Source organism: Cuculus canorus, chromosome 3 (assembly GCF_017976375.1).
Source record: "Cuculus canorus isolate bCucCan1 chromosome 3, bCucCan1.pri, whole genome shotgun sequence".
Taxonomy (NCBI): Eukaryota; Metazoa; Chordata; class Aves; order Cuculiformes; family Cuculidae; genus Cuculus; species Cuculus canorus.
In genome coordinates, this window is record NC_071403.1 from 14,872,468 (window position 1) to 14,885,556 (window position 13,089).

Below are 13,089 nucleotides of genomic sequence, written 5' to 3' on the forward strand. Positions count from 1 at the left end.
TTCAGCGTGGTGCTGTGCGACTGTGTGACTAAAAAAGACTGCAAGAATCAAAGGAACAACAATAGGGAGGAAAACTGGTGTAATCTAATGAGTGAATACAGAGCACAGTCATCTGCTTTTTCCGATCCACCAAAGGAGAGTGGTGGGGTTGTTGAAGGAAAAGAGATTCTCCCGCTGAACCCCAGGCAAGTAAGTGGTGATTGCATATGAGGATGCAGGTCTTACTATGGCATGCAGAGAGAAAAGGGTGAGGGCAGAGAATATATTGTGAAACTTATTTTGGGATGTTTAGGCGACAGAGCAGAAGCAGGGAGATGGAGGAATAAAGGTGGACTGGAGTGGAACAAGCATGAGAAAAGAGAGTGGAAGGAGATAAAAAGGGCCAGTCATGTAGGTGCAAGCTGCTGGGCAGTATGCTTCTCTGAGCCCAGCGCTTGATTACTGTAAGCTGTCCTGTATTCTTGCCAAATTCTGTTTGCAACCATGTGGTCTGCAAGTGTATTGTCTCTTTTGTGTATGTATGTGAACAGTAGCAAACTTCAAGTTGGACTACTGGGCAAGTACATTAGTGTGCCACTGGAAAGAGACTCCAGGTCTGAGGAACCTAAAAGTCAGCAAGCACAGAGACCAGCATCTAGATGCCAGCTATGGCAAAGGCAGCTTGTCTGACACCACCAGTTGCTGGAGACACCCATATTGTGCTCACACACGTGTATCGGACAGCAAATTTCATACTGGACTAGCCAGTTAGTAGGATACAAGCATCTGGAAAGATCCAAGGTTTGACCTGATGACTAAGTGCAAGGTCTTGATAAAGTTTCCTGCAAAAGACATTTTTTCTTTTTTAGCAAAAAAGCACTTCTGTTATAGTTAATGATAAGAATGCAAAACATATCTTCACAGGGTAGGAATAAGGATGGAAAACAATGCTTTTGTTGGATTGTTTTTTCACTGTGAGCTCAGTCAGTTGCCGTGCTTGAAAAATCTCATTGGAGATGTATGAAAAAGGAATTACAAACACATACCCCTTAGTTCTGATTGGGTGCACTAATGTTGTATTATGGATGACTTGAAAGGGTTTTAGAAGGAAAGTTATGGAAGAAAACAATTTAATGAGGAACTTGAACTAATCTAGCTGCGTTATTGTAATCTTGCCCAGGCTGATGAGCGCAGTGGAAATGGAATGGCAATATGTAAGCTGAGTTCATATAACCATAATATGTAATTCTAAAACTTGAAAATGTATTTAAAACAGCTTATAAAAATTCATACCATGTTTATTGCATTTCACAGCTTGCGAACTGAGGTGCATTAAAACACTTTGGCCCTAACATCATTTATAGGTATCATAATGGGGTGCTGGATCAACTGCAGTTTTAAGACGGATCTGCCTAGATTTTCTATTTCTGAATGACTTCTTCTAAAAGATTTAAAAGCAGAATTTGATTGGATTAAAAGTAGAACACTTGGGTTTTATCTAAGTCAAGTTCCATGACAAAATAATACAAAATAGGAAAAGGGTTGATAAACAGCTTTTTCCCTCTGCCTTTTGTGTCCTTGTAAACGGGTCCTTGCTTCTGGGCTCAAATGTAGTAATTACAAAGATATGAAGCTGCAGCAAGCTCTGGTCAAATCCTTGCCACTAGAATCCCTAGAAAACGTTGATACTTATGCACTCAGACTGTGTGTCTATTCTCTGCAGTCTTGACATCTCCAGCTCAGCTTCAAGTTCCTACTTCTTGTTGTGACTGTTACCTAGCAATCGTCTTGCAGTATTGTGGTGGTTTTCTTCATGTGGCAAACTTAGGAGAAAGAGTTTGCCCTCTTTTTTTTCAGACTCTATCCTAAACTTGACAGCTTAAAGAAATGAACATACTTGAAAATGAATGCATGCAACTAGTATTTCACGTGTGGTTATTACATAGATTTAATACATGATTATAAGACAAATTAAAGATTTACTCTCTGATATTTTGCCATAGTCCCAGCAGTAAGTTAAAGAGAAAGACAAGATCATTTTAGGAAATTAGGCTTCTGCAGTTGTATATTTTGTTTTGATCAAGGAAAATGAGCCTCTGAGAATGTCTGAGCTTAACTGATTCAGGCAAGAATGAGACGTGTAATGTTTTAAGCCTTCTTGGAATACCTTGAATAAAGTAAATGAGATCTGAGCTAACATTTTAAATTTAGTTAAAATAAAATGATAGTACTGGATGGTCAAGAAGTAATAGCAGAGGAATAGTCTTAGTCCACTTTCTATAGATATTATTAACACATTAGCCTAGACCCAGATAAAATCATATTAATGGAACAAACTGTCTGTTAGTTTGCTATGAAGCTTTTAATTCAAATGACTAAAGATATACACCTTTTACGTAATCTTGTGCAAGTAACTTGCCCTAGCTGTGAAAATCTCATGAAATCCATATACCCAGATTTTTAAAGTGGAAAAGTAGATGATGTTTTTCTTTGGGGATGCCTTTTAACTCAGTGACCTTTGTGTGTACAGAATTCTATTTAATGTCAAAACCAAAAATGACAGTGTAGTTTTGCTCATTTGCTTGGTATAAATGCCTTAAATCAGCTGACCTGCATCAGTGCGAGTCCTTCAGTGTCTGAGTGGAATAATCACAATAGATGCTTAAGTAATAAACTTACATTTTCCCCTTGGGTTAGCTGTTTGTTTGAGGTAATTCTAGTCTTATAAATAAGAGTGGCAGCAGCATTTAGTTGATGTGAAGTTTTTTCTTTTGATTAGAAATGCATCAGTTTGCTTGCAGAGTTGGTTCAGTCTGTACAACTTCTTAATGACACCACTGCAGTATATCTTGTGATTCGATGTCGTATACTTGTTTTCTGGCTTTTTTACTAGCTAGACAAAACAGAAGTTCATCACATGCTTTTGAAGAGTTAATCTGATTTCTGAGTTTCTTCATATTAAGTTGCAAGTCTGAGAAAAATGCCAGTATCTTATACAAGGGTAAATAGAACAACATTTTTTTATCTTTAATGTGATTAAAATTCAGTATTATGAAAGAATTAGGTTTTACTTATTTACACATCAGATGCAAAAGCTATAAAACGTTCTTTAAAAATTCTAGGATGCCTACATAAGTAATGCTTTAAATAGATATGTATGAAACTAACTTGTATAGTAGAAGTGTATGAGCTGTCAGGAAAATCCTGTCTACAAACCTCTTGCAAGCTTATAGTAAGTTACTAACATTATTTTCTCATTTGGAAATTCTCAAATGTTTATGCTGTCTTGCAAGTTTTATTGCAAGCAGGTAATGAAGAGGGAAGGAATCCAATTACCTCATGCAGAAGGCATACAATTCTTAACTAATAAGAGCAAAGGAAGGTTTTTGTTCAGTAACCATGGAAGCATCTATGAGCTCTAGTGAACAAACTGGAAATTGCTTTGAAGTTAGAAGTGCTTTTCACTGAATTATTTGATGGATCTTCAGCTCTCTTAAAGCTTATAGTTAGGGTAGGGTATAGAAATAAGAAATGCATGAGTAGGTCTGATGTGTATGAAACTGAATTCTGGATTCATGAGAATTTTTCATTGAAGTAGAAAATTGAGGAAAATGTGTATAGATGTAGTTTTGTGTGTAATATTTAAGTATGAATATAGAAGCAGCTAACTGTACTGGACAGCTGATGGATCAGATTTTTGACAGTGACTGTTATCTTGCTTCAGAGTTAGAAAAGTATTTCCAGTAGTAACTTATGACTGCTCTGACTTGGGACTTTTTCTGCTTCAGAGTTATTAGTCACGTGGCTTATGTCTTGCACCATGTATGCCACCCCTTCTAATGCTTTCAGGTCATGTGAATGACAAGTCTAACACTTCTGATAAGACTTCACATGTGCTCTCTGTTCTGTCAACCAAGCAAGCTGGTGTAAAGCTTTCCACTTTCCTCTTGTCTTTCATTACCCATCATCTTCTAAACCTGGTATCCAAACGTGCATATGAGTACAGTGCTGAGAGTCAGGTAGTGTTCTGCAGAAAGAGAGCATAGGTAACACAAGTAAAGGACCCCGTAGCATCCTCTTATGCATGTGAATTTAACAGGTGTGTGACTGTCAGTCATGGTGGTGCTGACCCTCCTTTTTGTCTTGCCCCTGGGATAACCATATCCCCTGCACACAACATCACATGCGCTGTACTGTAATCTTTATATGGAGGAAGGAGGGGGATTGACTTGACAGTGCTCTCATTATTTTTCTTTTCTCTGAGGCAGAATGAAGCATTTGTCATGGTTATCTCCAAAATAACTGCAGGAAATATGTGGAGGAGCTCTTTATCACGGAGTGCAGTTATGGGACAAAGGGTAATGGTTTCAAGTGGAAAGAGGGTAGATTTAGATTAGATATTAGGAAGAACTTTTTTGCTATGAGGGTGATGGGGCATTGGCACAGATTTCCTAGAGAAGTCGTGGATGCCTCATCCCTGGAAGGTTCAAGGCGAGGTTGGATGAGTCTGAGCAGTCTGATCTAGCGGGAGGTGTCCCTGCCCATGGCAAAGGGGTTGGAACTGGATGATTTTTATGGTCCCTTCCAACCCAAACCATTCTGTGAGTCCATGAACTGGCTGAACAAAATCTCATTAAATGCTGGACTGAGACGCTGGAATTCCTACAGTATGCAACTTACGTTTCAGGTGTTACTTAATGTTCTTTATAATTCCACCTGCTGCAGTCTTGCTGTCTATAAGTCTCTGGAAGAAAACATAGCTGCCCATTTCAGGGAGTCGGACTTTACCTTTGGGTGAGTCTGCTGCAAATCTCTGATGATCAGATGCAGGGCTTTGTGACACGTGTGCACTAAGCTTCAATGAGAAGACAGAACTTAAGAACCATTATGATTTGTAGTGTGAGTTCCATAAATAGGTTGATTCAGTTTACTAATGTGTTCCTTGTATCTGCTTGGCAAAGTCTAGAATGCTAGAGAAAGGTAAGAGAAGGTGGTTATAAAGAAAATAGACCAACAACGGTGAAGTATTCGTGTCTCTGTGTGTGTATAGTCCTTGAATTTATTAAACAAGAGGTACTTAGACGATGGCTCATTTTAACTAGCAAAACGAAGACTGACAGAAATATGATTGAATAAAACTAGCAAAACTGAAATGATAGGGGTATTGGAAGTGCTATGTCAGTATTGGACGTTTTGATAGGATGAGTTCACAAAGCACAACTTCAAATGGTAGGGAATGTCCCTTCGGTCAGTTCTGATCAGCTGTCCTGGCTGTGTCCCCTCCCAGTTTCTTACTCACTCCCAGCCAACTCACTATGGGGGCAGAATGGGGAAAAAAGAAAGGAGCCTTGATACTGTGCAAGCACTGCTTAGCAGTAGTAAAAACACAGGTATGTTACCAAACTGTTTTAGCCACAAATCAAAAACATAGCACCATACTGGCTGCTGTGAAGAAAGTTGACTCCATCCCAGCCAGGTCCCTGCAGACAATTAGTTTGCAAAATATATGATATAAAGTAGATTTCAGTTCTCTAGTTCTTATCAAAGAAATGTCCTTATTTACTAGACATTTTAGTTTAGAGTAACATAAAAAAGAGAAACACATCTGTAAAATCAACCTTAGAACTTGATGTGTGAATAGAGTAATTAAAGTGTTGCTTGTTGATTTATTAGGATTCAGCTAACTCAAGAAAAGTGTTTCACATAAATTAGGTTGAACTAGACTTGTATTATTAGTGGTGCATTGAAAGCAATGCATTATGAGAGTTCAATAAAATGTAATAATGGTTTGTATAAAATTGTGCTTTATTTTTTAAATTGAGACATAGTAGGGACAATTTTTTCTTTTTTTGCTAGCCTAAACTCCTGTTCTCACCCTATTTTTCAAATTAAACCTCGGATAACATTTATTGCTTCACAAAATGGATAAAGAAAGAGTAATGGAGAAGAAACAGCAATGCAGCATTAAATGTAGGTTGCTGATTCAACCTACATACGGAATATGTAGGCCCATATCCAACCTACAGAATTCCTCTTTCATGATAGAATAGAAAACTTTCTCATTTTAGGTAAATTGGAAAGTTTTCTACACTTATGTTCTGATCTTGTAAGGATGTAGTCAGAACATGGGAAAAAAAGAACTCCAAACTTTGGTACAAATTTTTGTAGTTTCTCCACCAAAACCTGGTGAACTGGAAAATACTTAAAAATCTTAGAGGTGAAATGGTAGGAAAATGAGCAAGATTGATAAATGATGAACCCTACCGTTTCCTAATGGCAGGAAAATGTACAAGACTGATTAAATCATAGCCAGTACCTATGTGAATTTCAAGTAGTCTGGCTTGGTGCAGATTCCACTTGTGAACTCATCAGCTCAGTGTGAATCTAATTACATTACATAAAATTAAGGCAGGCTTATGTGCTTGCTTACTTTGAAATTATAATAAATTACAGATGGACTGATCTTTAGAGTGATCAGCTTTTGAATATTCTTGGTGGTGGTTTCCTAGCACAAAACAGGTAATGTCAATCAAGTTGTGATGTGGAGATATATGCAGATTATCAGCATACGGATTCCTATCCACAAATTGCAAGCCAACTGGTGTCCAGCTGTTTTCCAGTGTGTGGAAATTAAGGGAAGATCCAAATATTCATTTCTGTATTGCCATTTTATTTAAATAGAAAAGAGATGATTCTTTTTATCTGTAGACATAATGTCTCAACTGTTCATTTTGCTAGATGTGAAGTTACACAACGTTCCTAACTATTTTTTAAATATCTGCTCTGTAGATACTGAAAGGTGATTTATCTTGTTACCTAAGGGCTACTTGTGGATCAGGGTGTAGTGCCTTGATGTCCTGGTATGTTTTAAGTGTATTGTAGATGTACAGCAGGCAGGATTTAGATTTAGCTTGATTTGGGTATAAAATTGGGAGTCAGTCATCACTGGATAGTAAGTAGAAAACTGAATCAAAGCAGAAAGTTAGAAAGAAGTGTGTCCATGATAACAACATGATCAGTTTTTAGTCCACAGCCACATACATTTGTCTTATGTCCTTTTAATAAAATACAATACAGGTCTTAGGATAATGTTATCCATGTAATTATCTAATATTTTGACAATTGGTCTACTTTCTAAATATTAAGTAAAAATTCAAGTATTTTAGGAAGGAGTGGCATTTGTTTTAGTCTCCTATGTATCACACAGTCTTTTCAGAAGAATAATAATAGAAATTTTGGCCAGACAACAAAAGAAAAAGCTACTTGTAACATTAGTCTGTTCTTTCTTGATTCCTATTAAGTGCTCTTCTTCCCGTACTATCAGCATCACACACCTCTTAAGAGTTCCTTGTAGCAACTGTTACCTCTTCTGCAGTAGAATTTGATTATTTTTCCCAGTTTCCTTTTATTAAGTACGGAGTATGAATATTGCATAATATTTCTGCAGGAGATACTTGCACTTAATTGCTGAAGCAATCTGAAGAGCTGCTAGTAAAACGATGTCTTGTGGAGACTCTCAGGAAGAGGCTACGGTAGATACAGATGAGACAAAATCCAAAAAGAAGGAATAACTACTAGTAAAAAAAAACCCCGATTTGTAGCTACAAAACCAATCGTGAAATAGTGTTTCTGTACATTAGGTGTCACACCACCAAAGATGTATGACCCCTCGACAAATCACAGTATTGCTTTTAGCCCTATTCCACTGGGAAAATGAAGAGTTAGATAATGAGTACCTGAAAGCATGGAAGGCCTCCACCTTCCATGCTTCCATGCTTCACATCAGCAAAGAGTGAATAAAATAACAAACAATTGCTGTGTGTTCTATCAGTTGAGGAAATCACAGAATGACTGAGATTGGAAAGGGATTTTGGAGATCATAATGTCCAACTCCCTGCTTAAGCAGGGGTCACTTAAAGCAAGCTGTCCAGGCCCGTATCTGGGCAGCTTTTGAATGTCTTCAAGGGAGGAGACTTCACAACCTCTCTGGGCAACCTGACCAGTGCTTAGTCAGCCTCACAGTGAAAATGTGTTTCCTGATGTCTAGATGGAGCCTCCTGTGTTTCAGTTTGTGCCCACTGTCTCTGTGCACCAGTGGAAAGAGTCTGGATCCAGCTCCTGCTCGCTCTCCATCCATGGATCTGTATACATTGATGTGACCCCACTGAGCCTTCTTTTCTCTTGACTGAATAGTACCAGATCTCACAGCCCGTATGAGAGATGCTCCAGTCCCATAATCATCTTTGTGGCTTCTCACTGCACTTGTTCTGTTCTGTCCACGTCTCTCTTCTACTGGGGAGCCCAGAATTGATTACAGCACTCCAGGTGTGGCCTCAACAGTGCTGAGTGAAGGGCAAAGATCACCTCCAGTGACCTGAACACTTTGTCAGACAGTTTGTTCTGGCCTCAGTTTGAGTTAATGATCACACACACAATCACTAGGTTTGAAAAGACCTCCAGGATCATAGAGTCCAACCATTCCTATCAACTGCTAAATCGTGCACCTGAGCATCTCATCCACCTGTCTTTTAAATACCTTCAGGGATGGTGGCTGCACCACCTCCCTGGGCAGCCTCTGCCAGTGCCCAGTGACCCTTCCTGTGAAAAATTTTTCTCTGATGCCCAGCCTGAACCTCCCCTGGTGGATCCGGCTTGAGGCCGAACCTCCTTGCCTTGTCCCCTGGCACTCGGAAGAAAAGGCCAACTCCCTCCTCTCTACAACCTCCTTTCAGGTAGCTGTAGAGAGCAATGAGGTCTCCCCTCAGCCTCCTCTTCTCCAGGCTAAACAACCCCAGCTCTCTGAGCCGCTCCTTGTAAGACTTGTTCTCCAGCCCCTTCACCAGCTTCGTTGCTCTTCTCTGGACACGCTCCAGAGCCTCAACATCCTTCTTGTAGTGAGAGGCCCAAACTGAACACAGTATTCGAGGTGTGGTCTCACCAGTGCTGAGTCCAGGGGCAGAATGATCTCCCTGGACCTGCTGGCCACGCTGTTTCTGATACAAGCCAAGATGCTATTGGCCTTCTTGGCCACCTGGGCACACTGCTGGCTCATGTTCAGATGGCCGTCAATCAACACCTCCAGGTCCTTCTCCTCCGTGCAGCTTTCTAGCCACTCTTTCCCTAGTCTGTAGCACTGCATAGGGTTGTTGTGCCCCAAGTGCATATATTTGCAATTAAACTGTTTTCAGTAATCTCGGATAACTGAGGCAGAGGACGTTGCTTGGTTTCAATAGATACTCCAAAGCGAGAACAAATGTAAGGCGCAATATAGGGGCCATTGATGGCAGCTGTGAAAAATGGAAATGTAGGGCCTGTATGACAAAGATGTTTTGATGCTCTGCTTTTTGTAAGGACAACGTGTCAGAAGAATGTACTAGTACCATAAAGGTAATTCTGAATGAGAAGCTGTTAATATGTGATGCAAAGTAAATATATCTAGGAATTGCTATGATCATATACTTCACTTAAAATCACGTGTTGCTAAGCCAGCCTTGAATGTCGTGAAAAGTAGTAGCCCCAGTAACTTTGAAGGCTGCACTAGAAAATGAGTGCACAAAATTGTGTCCCTGTACCCTGCTATTTGGCTTTTTAATAGCAGATTTTTAGTGCTATTTGTAGTTTATTTAATGCTACCTAGCCTCAAATTTTTATGCAGCCTTTTTCCAAAGGACACAACAAAGAATATTTCACCTAGTACTGGTGTCAGTACTTTAAAATAATTGCTGTGGGAGTCAAGCAGACTAGTAATAGAAACAGAGATGAATCTTAGTGCAGCAGGATTCCCAAACGTTTGTCATGCTATGTTGCACCGCTACAAAATGCAGTAATTTTTAGATAAAGCAAAACACTAAATTAAACATTAAATTTAAGAAACGTCACTGCCATGGTATGCAGTTCTTTGTCTATTGAATACTTCTGTGCTCACTGTGTGCAATATTTAGCTTTAACGTCTCTAAAGACCACTCTCTACAGAAAGCTTAGTCATGTATGAGTCCTGTTGGAGCAAAACTACTAAAAAGAAATTAAAGTATCACGTTTCCCTTTGTTTGGAATAAAAATTTCAAGTGACTCCATTACTTCCCTTTTTGTTCTTTTCTGAACATTTCAACACCTTGTTTGTGCCAGAATTATTTAGGCTGGAAAGGAGCTCTGGAGGCCTTCGGCTTCAGACTCGGAAACATAGCATGCTTTCTACTACGGAACACTTTAGTAAGGCATTCCTTTTCATTGTACCTTCTTTGAGTGGACCACAGTACAGTCAGGTAGCCCTAAATCTGCAGGCTAAAGAGAGAACAGGCCCGTCTTTAGAAACAGCGTCGTAAAGGGGGATTATTAGGTATTAAAATAAGAATAATTACATGCATTGCAAGCTTCTTATTCTAACTCATTCCATTAGTGCCAACCTTATTTTTAATTTATGTCTAAGTGTAGGTGACTTTAGAGAAGTCCTTGTCCATCTCTGAAAGATGACAGACATTAAACACCAAACAAGAGTCTTCTGAATTTGCACAAAAGCCCTCATATGTTTCATGCAACCACTTAACGAGAAATAAAGGCATACTGAATTTTAAAATTGTTTGAAATCTCAGACAGGAGTATAGGAAATTCCAGCAACTGGTGAGAGAACAAAGGGTATTATATAATATTGCAGGTAAAATTAAGGATAAGAGGAAGATTTTCTGTTTCAAATATCTGCTGAATATTGCTTTGCGTTACCACTACTACTGATGAAGTATTGGTAAATTGTTAGGTGACTAATAGCTCTTTTCATTTTTTAGACAGGTGGTTAGTGTGTTGGTGAAAACTGTGCAGCTTAAGGAAGGTAAATAGTGCTTTAAGGGGAAAATCTCTATCAAGGAACTGAATAGAGTATTAAAATCTAGAAATATTTGCTGTACTAACAAGCTTGAAAATAATTTTGCAGTCTTTCCTAAAGTAGCTAACTATTAAGTAACATTAGCTTACATACTGGCAAGGGAGCAAAATGGGAAAGAAACTGCCAATCAAGAAATGTAGTGCTGATATTGGAAAAAGGTATCTTAAAGGATCTCAATTTTAAGAAATTCATGTTTTTATACCTTGTATCTTCATTGTCTTTCTTATTTAGAGAGTGATGAAATGGAAATGTGCGTTTAATAGTTATTGAAGGCGTTCTTTTGAGAAAGCAGAGGAACTAAGGAGATTATTCCTACTATATTTTAAAATTTTTAGTCTAGGTAATGAGATTAATTTGCAATAGCAGTAAGTACTAAAGAAAAGAGAGTGCTCTTTGAACTCTATCTGTTTAGTTCTTGCTAATGTATGCAAAACTGTTGTGGTTTCTACGAAAAGCTTGCACTGTCTTTTTACGTCTTCTGAGACCCATGGTGTTCCTTACAGAACTGGAGAAAAACTGAACATGGACATTTTTTGCTATAAACCCTGTTCTGAAATACTCTCTGTTAATTCTGATTGATGCTCACAATAATGATATAAGTTTTATGGCATATTTACTGAGGTGTGAGCAGCTATAGGAAACGATTTTGAATGGTCACTTTAAAAAAAATCTTGATACACTAAGATATACTTTCAAAACCCAAACTTTTTTCTCATGCCAAATATAAAGGTTTTTTTTCTCTGCAACAATGGATAGCATTTGGCATCTGTGCTGTTCTTCAGATCACATACTCAAAGACGAAAGTTGCAACACATTCTAAAATTAGAAAATCCATGGAATATTGTTCCAGCAGTTTGTTTCCAAACAATTTTAGTCTTGAACAAGATATGTAAAGTCAACATAAGGATTTTGGGCAAGAAGAAGCAAGCATTTCTCTGAGGGATTAGCAAGGATCGGTTTGAGTATGAAGATACCTTTTCCCTGCAGCTGCAGAAATGGAGTTCAGTTCATTGTGGCTCTTTCCTGGAGGTTTTCTGTGGGGGCTCTCTCACACACGAGGAGCATCAGCAGTGTGACACTGGCTTCTGTTCACTTGGCCCATCTGTGAATACTCTTGAGTTTCCTAGCAGCTCTTTACGAACATTAAGCTCATTACTTTTAATCCCCAGTTTGCAGAAGAGGAAATAAAGGATTACCTAAATGAAGAGAACTTTCTACCCGTGTCTTGAACTATAAAGTTTTCCTAATACTAAATACTAAGATTTAATGACTTCAGGAACCTCAGGAGCCTCAGTAACTCTGTCGAAGCCATGTTATGGGGGAAATAGAGGTGGGAGTGAAGCAGGTTCTGTTGGTGTCAACCCAGTGCCCAGCCTGACAGTGTTCTACCGCTGTTATTCAGTAATCTGTTCTAGTTAAAAGCTGTACTCATTCATCAACCAAACCACATTTTTTGTAAGTACAGAGTAAATGCGTATTAAATGCATACAGTAGGATGCATTTCTCACGTCACTGCTATGAACCAGGTTTTATTCATTTTGAAAATTGACATTTTGATGGATTCCGGTGATCAGCCTGATATTGGTATGAGAAGAACTGTAAACAGATTTATGAAGTTGTTTTCATAATCAAATGTAATGTCAGTGCCATCTTACATTTGGAAGTCTCTAGGCAATAAAAGATTAGGATGTGCCTTTTCCAAAGGAGAATAATGCTGTTATTTGCCTTCAGGTTTACAAAGGAAAAGCACATGAACACAGATTGTGTCCATTGGTGCTTAGTATCTATAAAATCTGCATGTCCTGCAGATGCTCTTTTCTAAATAATGTCATTAGTCTGCTTCTGTTTTTTAAATTTAAGCTTTTAAAAGCTCGAAGATTTTTCTCTTTAAGTCTGCAGACCTCTTAGAGTTTGGATTATGAAATTAGTCAGTAAGTCAAATTAGAGACAGCTTCTTGCCTAGTGCATGATGTCGGTGGTTCACTTTAAGATTTGGGCTTATTTTTAACCTATCCTGGAACTTAGATTTATTTTAAAATTTATTACATACATATTTAAAAATTTATTACGTACAAGTGAAGTCGTGAGGATAATTTTTTTATACTTGTGGCCTGTCCGTTATTAGCATAACTACAACTTATTTAATGATAAAGCAAATCAGTTATGATAAAGAAATATGGAAAAGGGCTTTTACTTCTAATATTGGAGGAGCATCTTTAATGTGAGTTTTTAAA

The 13,089-nt window shown here is 38.3% G+C and overlaps 1 protein-coding gene across 5 annotated transcripts in view; it reads left to right on the forward strand.

Moving 5' to 3' along the window:
* Window positions 1–13,089, forward strand: part of SMAP1 (small ArfGAP 1) — a 105,073-nt gene that overhangs the window by 65,331 nt on the left and 26,653 nt on the right. The gene's annotated exons all lie outside the window — the stretch shown is intronic.